The sequence below is a fragment of the Ahaetulla prasina genome, chromosome 1 (genome assembly GCF_028640845.1).
Source record: "Ahaetulla prasina isolate Xishuangbanna chromosome 1, ASM2864084v1, whole genome shotgun sequence".
NCBI lineage: Eukaryota > Metazoa > Chordata > Lepidosauria > Squamata > Colubridae > Ahaetulla > Ahaetulla prasina.
In genome coordinates, this window is record NC_080539.1 from 66,864,108 (window position 1) to 66,877,401 (window position 13,294).

General features: G+C 39.4%; 1 protein-coding gene across 3 annotated transcripts in view; it reads right to left on the reverse strand.

The window, feature by feature from the left end:
• The window catches only part of BABAM2 (BRISC and BRCA1 A complex member 2), a 158,340-nt gene that overhangs the window by 5,139 nt on the left and 139,907 nt on the right, over nt 1-13,294 (reverse strand). The gene's annotated exons all lie outside the window — the stretch shown is intronic.

Genomic DNA, 13,294 nt, shown 5'->3' on the forward strand with positions numbered 1-13,294 from the left:
AAAACAATAAAACCCACTAAAATTAAAACCAGATAAAATCTAAAATCCTATGCCAGTCCTGCGCGGATGAATAAATATGTCTTCAGCTCGCGGCAAAAGGTTCGAAGGTCCGGAAGTTGGCGAAGTCCTGGGGGAAGTTCATTCCAGAGGGTGGGAGCCCCCACAGAGAAGGCCCTACCCCTGGGGGCCGCCAGCCGACATTGTTTGGCGGACGACACCCTGAGGAGTCCCTCTCTGTGAGAGCGCACGGGTTGGTGAGAGGCAATCGGTAGCAGTAGGCGGTCCCATAAGTAACCCGGTCCTAAGCCATGGAGCGCTTTAAAGGTAGTAACCAGCACCTTGAAGTGCACCCGAAAGACCACAGGTAGCCAGTGCAGCCTGCGCAGGAGTGGTGGCACATGAGAGCCACGAGCGGCTCCCTCTATCACCTGCGCAGCTGCATTCTGAACCAACTGGAGCCTCCGGGTGCTCTTCAAGGGGAGCCCCATGTAGAGAGCATTGCAGTAATCCAAGCGAGAGGTAACAAGAGTATGAGTGACCGTGCATAGGGCATTCCGGTCAAGGAAGGGGCGCAACTGGCGAATCAGGCAAACCTGATAAACAGCTCTCCTGGAGACGGTCGTCAGGTGATCTTCAAAAGACAACCGCCCATCCAGGAGAACGCCCAAGTTGCGCACCCTTTCCATCGGGGCCAGTGACTTGCCCCCAACAGTCAGCCGCAGCTGCAGCTGACTGTACTGGGGTGCTGGCATCCACAGCCACTCCGTCTTGGAGGGATTGAGCTTGAGCCTGTTTCTCCCCATCCAGACCCGTACAGCTTCCAGACACGGGGACAGTACCTCGATAGCTTCGTTGGGGTGGTCTGGGGTGGAAAAGTACAATTTAGTAGTTTGTGTATTTTTTTGCCAGATTGAGGCTTGTTCTGCTACTGCCATTTTTTCTTTCTTTTCTTTTCCTTCCTTCCTTCCTTCCTTCCTTCCTTCCTTCCTTCCTTCCTTCCTTCCTTCCTTCCTTTTCTTTCTTTTTCTCTCTCTGTTGCTATCTAGCTACAGTATCCAATCTATCATCATGTATTGATCAATCAAATTTGTATAGCCACTCATCTTATAAAAAGCAATTCTAAATGACATACAAAAATTTAATAAAATAATAAATGTAAAAAGTTATAAAAATATAAAGTATTATAAAAATATACAAACCCTGGGCTAAAGGATAAAAATGGCTACCTCAGCAATGGAACTATCTAAGCATGTCTCAGGTGGGAACCTGAGTCCCAGGCCTTAACAGTCTACCAGAATGTGAAAAGGGATGGAGACAATCTAATCTTGACAATGTTCCATAAGGCATCCTCTACAGCAAAGAAGACACATCTCTTAGGACTCATCAAATGTAGGCTCTTAGCTGATGGTGCATGCAGTAGGCCTTCTCTGCCAGATCTAACCGGGTGGCTAATTGGCAGAGGTGGTCCATCAGATAGCCTGGTCTCAAACCATGAAGGTTTTTTTGTGTGTGGTAAAGTATTTCTTTCATTTGCCTTTTATTCCTCACTACTCGCTTTAGAGTTATGAAAGAAAAAAAATTGACCCTGTCCTGCATGCAATGCTTCTTAATATTTATTAGAACAATATAGAGTAATTAAAGACTGTCATTTTGGAGATTAGACAAACAGAAGAAATAGAAGTTTTATGAAGATAACAACGACCTAACACATATAGAATTCACAGAAGATAATGTTGAAAAAGCCCTTCGCAACCTGAAACCATCATAATCTATTGGACCAGATGGACTATGTGCATACTTTTAAAAAAAACTTTCAATTAATATAGCTGAATTAATTAATATAGGCTAATAAAGGCTAATATAGGCTAATAAAGCCTTCAAAACTAGTTCCCTTCCAAAACTCTGGTCTCTAGCCACAGTCATCCCTATCTTCAAAAAAGGAGATCCAAGCCTAGTTGAAAATTACAGACCTATCTCTCTATGTTGTGTCTCATGCAAAGTAATGGAATCCATCATAAACCAATCCATTACACTCCACCTCGAAAAAAACAACCTTCTCTCTAATAAACAATTTGGTTTCAGAAAAAAATTGTCTTGTAACTTACAACTTCTCCACTGCAAAAACATATGGACTACCAACCTTGATCAAGGAAAAGCAATAGATGCAATCTACATAGACTTCTGCAAAGCTTTTGATTCAGTAGTACATGATAAACTACTCCTCAAACTAAAATCCAACGGCATTTCGGGACCTCTTCACAATTGGATAAATGCCTTCCTGTCAAACAGACAACAAGTGGTCAAAATTGGCAACGCTATATCAAATCCTGTTCCTGTCAAAAGTGGCGTTCCCCAAGGTAGGGTTCTTGGACCAACGCTCCTAGGGAACCTGAGACATAAATGATCTCTGTGACCTCATCTCAAGTTATTGTGTTCTCTTTGCTGACGATGTCAAACTATTTAATACCACTAATAATACTTCTACCCTTCAAGAAGACCTCGACTTAATTTCCGATTGGTCTAAAACTTGGCAACTCCAAATCTCAACCAGCAAATGCTCAGTCTTACATATTGGAAAAAAGAATCCCATCAACAAGTACAAACTTGATGGTCATTACCTTACTGACGACCCCCACCCTGTCAAAGATCTTGGAGTTCTCATATCAAATGACCTTAATGCCAAAGCCCACTGCAACTACATAGCAAAAAAGGCTCTAAGAGTTGTAAACCTAATTTTACGCAGCTTCTTTTCCAAAAACTCTACACTACTAACTAGAGCATACAAAACATTTGCCAGACCTATTCTTGAATACAGCTCATCTGTCTGGAACCCATACCACATCTCTGACATAAATACAATAGAACGCGTCCAGAAATATTTTACTAGAAGAGTTCTTCGCTCTTCTGAAAACAACAAAATACCTTATACCACCAGGCTTGAAATCCTGGGATTAGAAAATTTACAACTCCGTCGACTTCGACATGACCTGTGTTTAACACACAAAATCATCTATTGCAATATCCTTCCTGTAAAAGATTACTTCAGCTTCAATCGCAATATTACAAGAGCAAAAAATAGATTCAAGCTTAATGTCAACCGCTTCAAACTCGATTGCAGAAAATATGGCTTCTGTAACAGAGTTGTTAATGCTTGGAACTCATTACCTGACTCCATAGTCTCTACTCAAAATCCCAAAATCTTCAACCAAAAACTGTCTATTATTGACCTCACCCCATTCCTAAGAGGACTATAAGGGGCGTGCATAAGAGCTCAAAAGTGCCTACCGTTCCTGTCCTATTGTTCCCTTCATTATCAAATTAATATAGCTGATGCATATTTTTTACTTATATATATATATATTTTCTTCAAGATATGTTGTATTATTTATGACAAAGTTTGTTTATACTGTTGTGACAAAATGAAATTTAAAAAAAAGTTGACCTTGACATTCTTTTTTTTAAAAAGGCAAGCAAGGATACTATTCCCTCTGTTTCTGCTTTTACCTAAGCACTTATTTATAATCTTGGATTATTAGGACAGATTGTTCCCCAAAATCTCTGCTTAGGGCTCCTTGTTTAGTTCACCCTGCACTCTGCACCACCTTCCTGAGATGAAGAAAACACAATTAAAATACAAAAAAGACAATCAACCATCCAAAAAGGGAACAAAAAGACCAAAACACCTCCCACCAACAATCAACACCCAGATGAGCATAGATTAATTCAAAGATTAATATCGGACTGTCCATCAAGTAAACAATACCTCAATCAAGGAGTGCCAAACAAGCCAATAGTAAACAGCCCAACCAAGGAACTGCTAAGACCATCCCCTTCAACACTGTCAGGGTAAACCACTAGACTATAAACTGAGAGCAAACCTTTACTAGCACTGATTATATTATCTAGTTTGGGTACATACAACTCTTTCCTTTAAGCATTGTAAGCGAAGTAAGAATAAAACCTGGTAAACGGATTTCTCTGGCGAATGCGGGAGGTGCTTATCCTTTGGGACACCCTTGATCCACAGAGATTAAGTGACTAAAGAGCACCTCATCACTGGGGGCACAATTAGATAACAGGGTTGCATAGGAAATATAATATATGCAGCAAGAGGATTGTTCCCATTCTTGATAGAAAATAAAGAATAATTTCCTGATTGTATAAATGTTAAGAAAAGTTATACGTGGGGAGAAAAAGGGAGGGGGAAAGCACAATTATCAGCTAATAAGATTACTCTAAAACACAAGGGCAAAGGAAAGAGATGACAGTTCACCAAGAAAACCATCTGGTATGCACAAAATGTGGGTAGCCAATACTGAATCTTTCTGCAACTAGGAGAGAAAGCTGTACTGAGCATTCTATTGCCCTTCAACAGATGGAAATCGCTTTCAAATTCAGCAGAGTTTACAAAAAACTTCTGTAAAAGTAACACATTCACAGCAAAGGCATAGCCAATCTTTAAGAGCATTGAACTCTTCAGCAATTTTTATTTATTTTTAATCAGTTTGGGGTTTATAACACACCATACTATGAGATTATGTGGTTTAGTCTCATTTTTACACTTCTCTCCATAGAGACACCCATTTTCATGTAAAGCTTATACTAGTTCCTAACATTCTTTACATGTTGCTTTCCACTCTCCAGTTCAGAAATTCACTTTCTGAATTCTCTAAAAATTTGACATAATTTGACACTGAAAACTGGTCTGGTGTTGTAGCTTATATTGTACTCCTATGTTGAGAAATTTCATGTGCTATCCAAGCAGTTGCTTAAAGTGTCAAATTATGTGTCTGAAATTGAATGCAAAATCTTTGTGATCAGTACACACTCAAATCTTCCTCCCTCTCTCCTTTTGCTTTTTACAGTTACACATGCACAAATTTTGAAAAAACAAACATTGCCCTAGATTGCTTAACAGTGATGTGCATGTAACACTTAAATGCATTCACTAAATGCAGTACGAAGTGACAAAAATAACAATACTCAGATATCTAAAAGTTCGTATGATTTATACCCATGGTTTTTATCCTGAAGTATTTGTGTATACACTCTTGTTTATAAAATAAATAAGCAAAAGCAATCCAATAATATAATGTTGGTTTTATTAATACTCCTAAATGAAGTACTGCATTAAAGCTGTAGAGTACATCACATTTTCCAGGCCAAGAACCACACCTGGCATTTGAGAGGCCTAAAGGCACGCATAAAATAGTAGTAGGTGGATTAGGAGTGAGGGCAAAAGCTAAATATCTGATTTAATTTATATTTAATTAAAATAAAATACAGTTAATTTGAATATTTTTTCTATCACACCATAAATGGTAATTTAATAACTTCTTTAGACATTTCTAGGGCTGCCTCTAAAGCAGAGGTGGGGAACCAGACCTTTATGACTCGTGGACTTCAACTCCCAGAATTCCTGAGCCAGCTCTAAAGTATGGGAGACCAGATCAGGCTATACAGGATAGGCTTTTTCAACCTGAGTTCCCTTTAAATGTGTAGATTTCAGTTCCTAGAATCAGCATAGCCATAGGTGACAATTCTCGGCAAATCCACAAAATCTGGATGGCAGAGATGTATAATACCTGAAGTTCTAGGTAACCTAAAGACCTCAGGTTTTGCATCTCTGAGATATATCAAGTTGATCATCTCCCAAGAAATGGAAAATGGGAGGTATGGAAGGTAATAAGATAGCATCAGCTTCCCAAATATACTAGGCAGGAAACATACCAGATGAACTACTTCTGCTTTATTATAAGGCTACATTAATCGTATCTTGGAAGTCTGAAGGTACAAATCTCCCACTGTTTCCTATACCATCTGAGAAATTAGGAAGGGTCCCTTCTGAGCTTTCTTCTCCTCTTGGTATGCAGCTGCAGACTGCATCCTCACTAATCTGATGATTTTCCAGGTAGCATCTCCTTGCCCTGTTTCTCAAGCTCTTTTTCACATATCACTGCAGATGGAAATTGTGCCATTTTGGGTGACTTCTAGGACATTTACAAGAACTCAACAAACTTCTGCAATGCAAGCTTCCCAAAATTATATTGTTTGTGGGCAAGATTTATCATTAGCATAGCATTATTTTAAAATGTCCTTTAATTACTTAAAATGTACAATGTTAAAATGGACTCCACATAGTTTTGAGAGAACAGGCAGAAGGTATATGTAACTAAGCAGATATGGTATCTAGAATAGCAGTTTTCCAATAGATGAAGAAATGTCACAGGGCAGAGGGTGTAGATTTATTCTCCGTATCACCTGAGGGTAGGAGAAGGATCACAGAGCTCTTAAACAGAGCTTCTGACCTTATGAGTGCTCCATCACTGGACATTTTCAAGAGATGACTAGGCAGTCGTTTGGCATTTGAATGGTATGAGGATTCCTGCTCTGGGCAGGGATTGGACTACCTGACCTCCAAGATACCTTTCATCTCAACAATTCTATGAAACTCTTCCTTTTTAATCACACTTACGTGTTTTGAGTTGTTCTTATTATTAGGGTTACTTACTGCACAGAAATGTCTAAAGCAGATATCATGATCTTCTGAATACATATGTGCAAATATAAACTCTAACACAGGGGTCCCCAACCCCTGGTCCATGGCATGCCAGAAACTGTGCCACACAAACAAGCAAAGCCCCATCCACAGCATGCAGGCAGCATGAGAAACCACTAGTCCACGGAAAAATCTCTCTCTGTGGAACAGGTCCCTGGTGTCCAAAGGTTGGGGGCTGCTGTTCTAACACTATCAGGAAATAAATCAAAGCAGACAGGATAGCAACTAAAAATGCAGGATGTAAAAGTGATTCCCCAGAAACTAATGAAGAAGTTTGGTTCACACATTACTTTTCATCTCTCATGAAATCCCCCCACCCTTACCTGAATAACATTCTAGGTTTCAACTACATAGCAATCAATCTCAACATAACCAAACATTATAAGTAATACAACAATTGAACTCCTCCTGTACATTTCAGCCATTCTCCAGTAAATAACTTGTACTAAATAAAACTTATATAACATTTATTTGAAAACGAGACAAAATTTGCCATATTTTCCTTGGGCTGGGGAAGCTGGAAGTGGGGGAAACCTATTTTTCCTCTTTGCTAATTTGGAGGATTTTGGCCAATTTTTGTTTTAATGATTTACTCTTTAATTTGTTTTATATTGTCAGTCTTTCTGGCTTCATGACTATATTGAAGGCATTATTTCTGTCCTATTATTCTGCTTTAAATGTTAAGCCATTTGGGGAAAGATTGTGTTTTAATGGAGAATTATTCTGAATGGGTTGGTATGAACAATTTGAGTTGTTGGAGTTGAAAGGCTGGATGACACAGCCATTAAGAACAACATGTTTCTGTACCTGTGGAATTCATTACACTGTAAAGAAATTAAGTAACTGAACTGTACCTGCTATGTTCAAAGATGCTGCATTTTGACTTCATTTTATTAGTCTTCTAGAAAGAATGTTTTGTTGAAGAGTAAATGCATGAATAAAATCTGCAACAGATCACTTGTTGGTTATATAAAATGTGACCTTACAGAATACTGGGAAAACATATTATCATGACTCTTAAAGGAGGAGGAATTTACAAGGATCAGAAAAAGTAATAGAAACAAGGAATGACCCTATACTCTCTGGGATAGCTTAGGATGGCCATAAAATACTGCATTTTATACTCTGTACTGCTAGAGAGGAACACCAACTTCTTTTAAAAAAGGTAGGTAGGTAGAAAACTACTGCCATTGTTATTACACTGGCAAGGAATCAAGACACCATTTTCCTTTCAGGATTATGCTAAGGGAGTGTGACTCAAGATCTTTTTTTTTTTTTTGAATTTATATCCCGCCCTTCTCCGAAGATTCAGGGCGGCTTACATTGTGTAAGGCAATAGTCTCATCCTATTTGTATATTTATATACAAAGTCAACTTATTGCCCCCCCAACAATCTGGGTCCTCATTTTACCTACCTTATAAAGGACGGAAGGCTGAGTCAACCTTGGGCCTGGTGGGACTCAAGCCTGCAGTAATTGTAACTGCAGGCAGCTGTGTGTTAATAACAGGCTACATTAGCCTGGTGAGCCACTTCCCAGCTCCTCTTGTTCTTCCAAAACATGCCCAATAAAACTCTGAAACTCTGGAAAGATCATTGGTAGTTCACTTCCTTCTATCCAGGACATAGCATATAAGCTATGCTTAAGCAGAGTCTGCAGCATTGTCTGGGACATTACACATCCTCTTCATGACCTGTTTTCCTTGTTACCTTCTGGGAGGAGGCTTCGTGGTATCCAAAGCAAAACATCTAGATTCAGTCACAGGTTTTTTCCACATAAGCATCAACCTTGTGAATTCTTAAGTTTCCTCTTTTTTGCCACGTATTCAAAATGGAAAGTGAGATGTGTGTGTGAAGGTATATATTTATATATGTATATAGCATGTGCGTATGTCTGTAATGTATTTGTTTGAGTAGATATACACTTTCTCTTGAGAGCAGGCAACAGAATTTCATTTTTAATGTGGGCTGGTGTGCTTGCAGTAAAAAAATGACAATAAAGTTATCTTACCAACCACAGAGATAATGGAAAGCAAAAAACAAACAAACAAAAGCTCAGGAGTTGTCCAAACAAATGACCTTTCATATACTATGTATTAGAGTCCCAGAGATATATATCTGCCTCAAGAATCAAGAACTAATTTTAAGCATTTTAAGTTCTAATTCTAAGAAAAATATTCATATAATGTAACACTAATCTTTTTTATCATTTACTGTTTAAGCTCACAGACTATCACAGAAATCTCTTTTTTCTTGCTGAAAAGCATGCAACAGAGAAAACTGAAGATTTATTTACATGTTTAAGCTTTTCATATGTTAGAATTAAAAAAAACTTCTAACTGATGGAGTAAAAATAGTTGAAGGAGTTTTAATTTGAAGTGAAACCCAATGTTAAGAGTAGACAACTCATCACCAGGACAATATGTCTTAAACCCAATTTTCAACAGCAATTGACAACAGATTGTGGAATCATCAGCATTATATAACTTCCCATTCCTTCCATAAGAACACTGACTGTTTTACAAACAGTGTTACTTGGGGCAGGCTCAACTGATTTGAATTAATTTGGACTAATTTGGATCTGCCCATAATTGATGGGTTTTCAAGAAATATATAAAATGTTTCTAATACATTTATTACTCTTAATTAGTTTACAGCATCCAAGTCCCTAAAAGCCCATTTCCAGAGTTATCTTTTAGCAGAAGCAATGGTAAATTATGGACATTTTACTAATAAAGGAGAATATTTCTAGCTCAGGGTTGAAATGAGGGGTCCTTGGTGCTCTTTGAGCTTGGTTATTTTCTGTACAATAGCACTGATGATGTTACTTAGTTTGGGTAATGAAACGTCTGCAAGAAAACCAGCAAGCTCAGAGAGCACCAAGGACTCCTCATATGAAGATTTTAGAATGGGAAACCTGGAAGATGATAGTTCTCTGTGGAAATTAAGGAGAACTGTGCCAGACCAGGCTATAGGCTCATGTAGTCCAGCATTCTGTATATCATAGTGGTAGCTAGGCTCATTTGGGAATCTCACAGATCTGCATTAGAAAATGATGTGGATCCCAGCACAATTGCAGGTAGTCCTCAACTTATACCAGTTTGTTTACTGACCATTCAAAATTACAATGGCATTGAAAAAAAAATGACTTATGAGCATTTTTCACACCTATGACTGTTACAGCATTCTCATGGTCACATGATTTACGTTCAGTTGCTTGACAACTGGTTCTTATTTATGACGGTTGCAGTGTCCTGGGGTCCTGTGACCATCTTTTGCGACTTTCTGACAAGCAAAGTTAATGGGGAAGCCAGATTCACTTAACAACCCTGTTACTAATTTAACAACTGCAGTGATTTTATTAACAAAGGTGACAAGAAAAGTTGTAAAATGGGGCAAAACCCACTTAACTAATTTGTCACTTAGCAACACAAATTCTGGGCTCAATTGTAGTTGTAAGTCGAGGACTACCTGTATTCAATGCATAATGCAGTGTCTATGATTCAGGAAGTAGGAAACAGACATCAGTATTAGTTGCGATTACTATGTAGGCTGTCACTATTACAGCTGCTGGCGGCAACTTTTAGAGTTTAGTTATGTACAGTATGAAAAAAGAATTTTGTTTTGTTGGTCCCCAACTCCTGTGTCTAATTTCAGTGGATAACTGTCTTTCACCCTATCCATGTTATCAATGCCATGTATGAATTTATATAATCCTTAACGTATTCATTTCAAGCTAAAGAGACCCAACCACTCTAGCAAGAAAAGCCTAATGTTTTGTTGCCAGAAAAGAGGAAGAAGCAAACAGTTTCCATGGAAGGGGTCTGGAACGTAAAGCAGCTATGAGGTGAGGAGACTGGATGAAGAATACTGGATGGAAAAGATAGTATATATGTCAATAATAAAAGGTTGAAAGAATGATGCATAAATGAGGAGAGAAAATGATTCAAAGGACCAAGCAGTAGGGTTATTTTGGATCTGTTTGTAAGGAGATTGTTAGAGAAGCTGTATGAACTGAACATGTTTAATTTAGCAATAATTAGCAAGAGTATAATTCCACATAGTAAATGTATACAAAATGTAATTATCTGGCTTTTCCAAGTTAAAGGAATGGGAAACGCTTCTATGCCCATTCTAGAAAAAAAAATCCAAATGCAGTATTTGAACACAGCCATGGTTTATTTTGGTTACATAGCCAGCCAGGTATGTCAGTACTGTTTAGGTAGAAGGTATGTAAAGGTGCAAGGTTAAAGGTTCAAATTCATCCATTTTATAGCCCTGGTTTGAATAAAATGTGTTACGAACAATAAAACAATCATAGCATTTTTCTATTCTTCATTTCAGCATTATAATTAAGGTTTGAGGGTTAAATATGCCTTTAACATAATACGAATACTGTAGCAGTCTTCTCAATTATTTTGGTGCTTTTCACATTACCTAACCCGAATGGCATTTGCCAATTACAATGTATGCAAAGAGGCTTTCAATAGCAAATGTTTCTTAATTCAGACCATAATCCTCCTAATGGAAACCCTTCAGACCAGGGAAAAATGTGAACCATCTCACTCTCCTCATATATATTAGGTGAGAAGAAGCATTAAATTCAGGGCAGAAATCATAAGACTTGTGTCTTTGACCTATTCATTTCTGACTGTAATTATTATGTTGCCAATTCATAATAATGTCATGTTATATAAAGGATGTCAACAGCGGGGCCGCAAAGAGCACCCAAATTCTTGTAAATCCTGCTGACTATACACTTTCCGAAGCTCAGTCTGGTAATTCCAAAGGCTTTATAGTTCCCTGATCTTGCTGCAACTTGTCAGGAAACAAAGAAAACTTGTTTTGAAAATGCTTGCCACCCACAGCAGTCTGTTCTTGGGCATTTGCAAAGATAGGACCAGCCCTTCCCTGACCACACATAGTCTGGCTGGCTGTTTTTTGTGTAACTCCCAGTAATTAACCTTGAAAGACACAAAGAATAGATAATTCAATGCTCTCAAAAGACACAGGGCCACAAGCCTCCCAGAGGCTCTGACCTACAGACACACTCAAGGTGCCTCGGATGGTTAGATATAGAAAGAGAAAAGACGGAGTTGATTTCAAGATATTCAGTTACATAATGAATAATGAAACCTGAACAATCAAGTAAAAATAACAGAATGAAAGTGATTAGGCAGAAAGATTAAATGCAACATGTAGAAACCGATCCTCAAGAGCGGCTTTAGGTACAGCAGAGACAGCATTCTGCGTGGCTGCATGGAAAGTGGAATGACTCCCGTCACTCCTTGTAAAAGGCAGCTCTCGCTGATCCTTCCATCTCCAGTGGGGCAGAAACAAAACCTTTAGAGCTCCTATGAACTCTTGGAAAAAAGGAATAAAAATAATGACAAAAAACAAGTGGCACATTCATAGCCCTTAAAAAAAACAAAACTTTAGGATGAACAGTGAAATATCAGTTTATGCTGCACCATAGGGAGAAAGTTTTAAACTCAGATAAAGAGCTAACAGAAAGCTTTTGAAGCCACACATTTCAGACGTTTTTGGTGTGTTGGTACAAGAAATAAATTTACCCTCTTTCGTTCAAATATATAATGAGAGGTGCACAATCATACAATCTCCCAAATGCAACAATAGCTAATACCCAGAAATGATTTGATTCTGACTCTGATTTTGGAGCAGACTGCCATTCTACCCTGTTTCCCCCACAAATAAGACATCCCCTGATGGTATGTCTGTGTTCTGCTTCCCCTTTTCTGTCCTCTTCTGGTCCAACCTCTGCATAATATGCCTAACAGGTTGCTGGATAAGGAGGCCTGTAAAGTTTAGCTTATGCTCCAACACGTTGGTGATAAAATGGCTGAAATGCTCATGGGAAAATGGTTTAAGAAACACTTAATATGCAATTCCTTAAATCATCATAGCAATGTCTGGGCTAAATTAAGGCTTAGTGTTGTGACTGGCTGGACTTGGCTCAAAAGTTCTAGATCCGTGATGGCAAACCTATGGCACGCGTGCCACAGGTGGCATGCATAGCCGTATCGGTGGACACGTGAGCTCAGCTCCGATGCGCCACCTGATTTTCAGGCCTTCTGGACCCACCAGAAGTAGGGAAACAGGTTGTTTCCTGCCTCTGGAAGGCTAAGGGTGGTGGTGGGGAAAGCCAGTTTTTCTCTCTCCCCAGCCTCCAGCACCTTTCTAGGAGTCTGGGGAGGGCAAAAATGGCCTTCCCCACCTCCCTGGAGGCCGAAAATGGCCCATTTGCCAACTTCTGGTGGGACCGGAAGGCCCGTTTTTTGCTCTTCCCAGCCTCCAAAGCCCTTCTAGGAATCTGAGGAGGGCAAAAACAGTCTTCCCCACCTCCCCGAGGCCCTCCGAAGGCAAAAATGGCCCATTTGACAACTTCCGTTGGGACTGGAAGGTCTGGTTTTTGCTTTCTTCAGCCTCCAGAGCCTTTCTAGGAGTCTGGGGAGGGTAAAAATGGTTTTCCCCACCCCCCAGAGGCCCTCTGGAGGCCGAAAACAGCCATCACATGCCAGGAGCGGGGAGAACAAGGGTGGGGTCACGTGCGCATGCATGGGGGCAGGGCCTATAGAATTATGGGTGTGGCCACGTGCATGTGCTCCTGGCACACGATGGGAAAAAGGTTAGCCATCACTGTTCTCGATTCTAGAAACAAAAGAAGACAAGCAAGTCAGCCAAATAGGAAATGACCCACAACGCTGCCAGATTTGGGA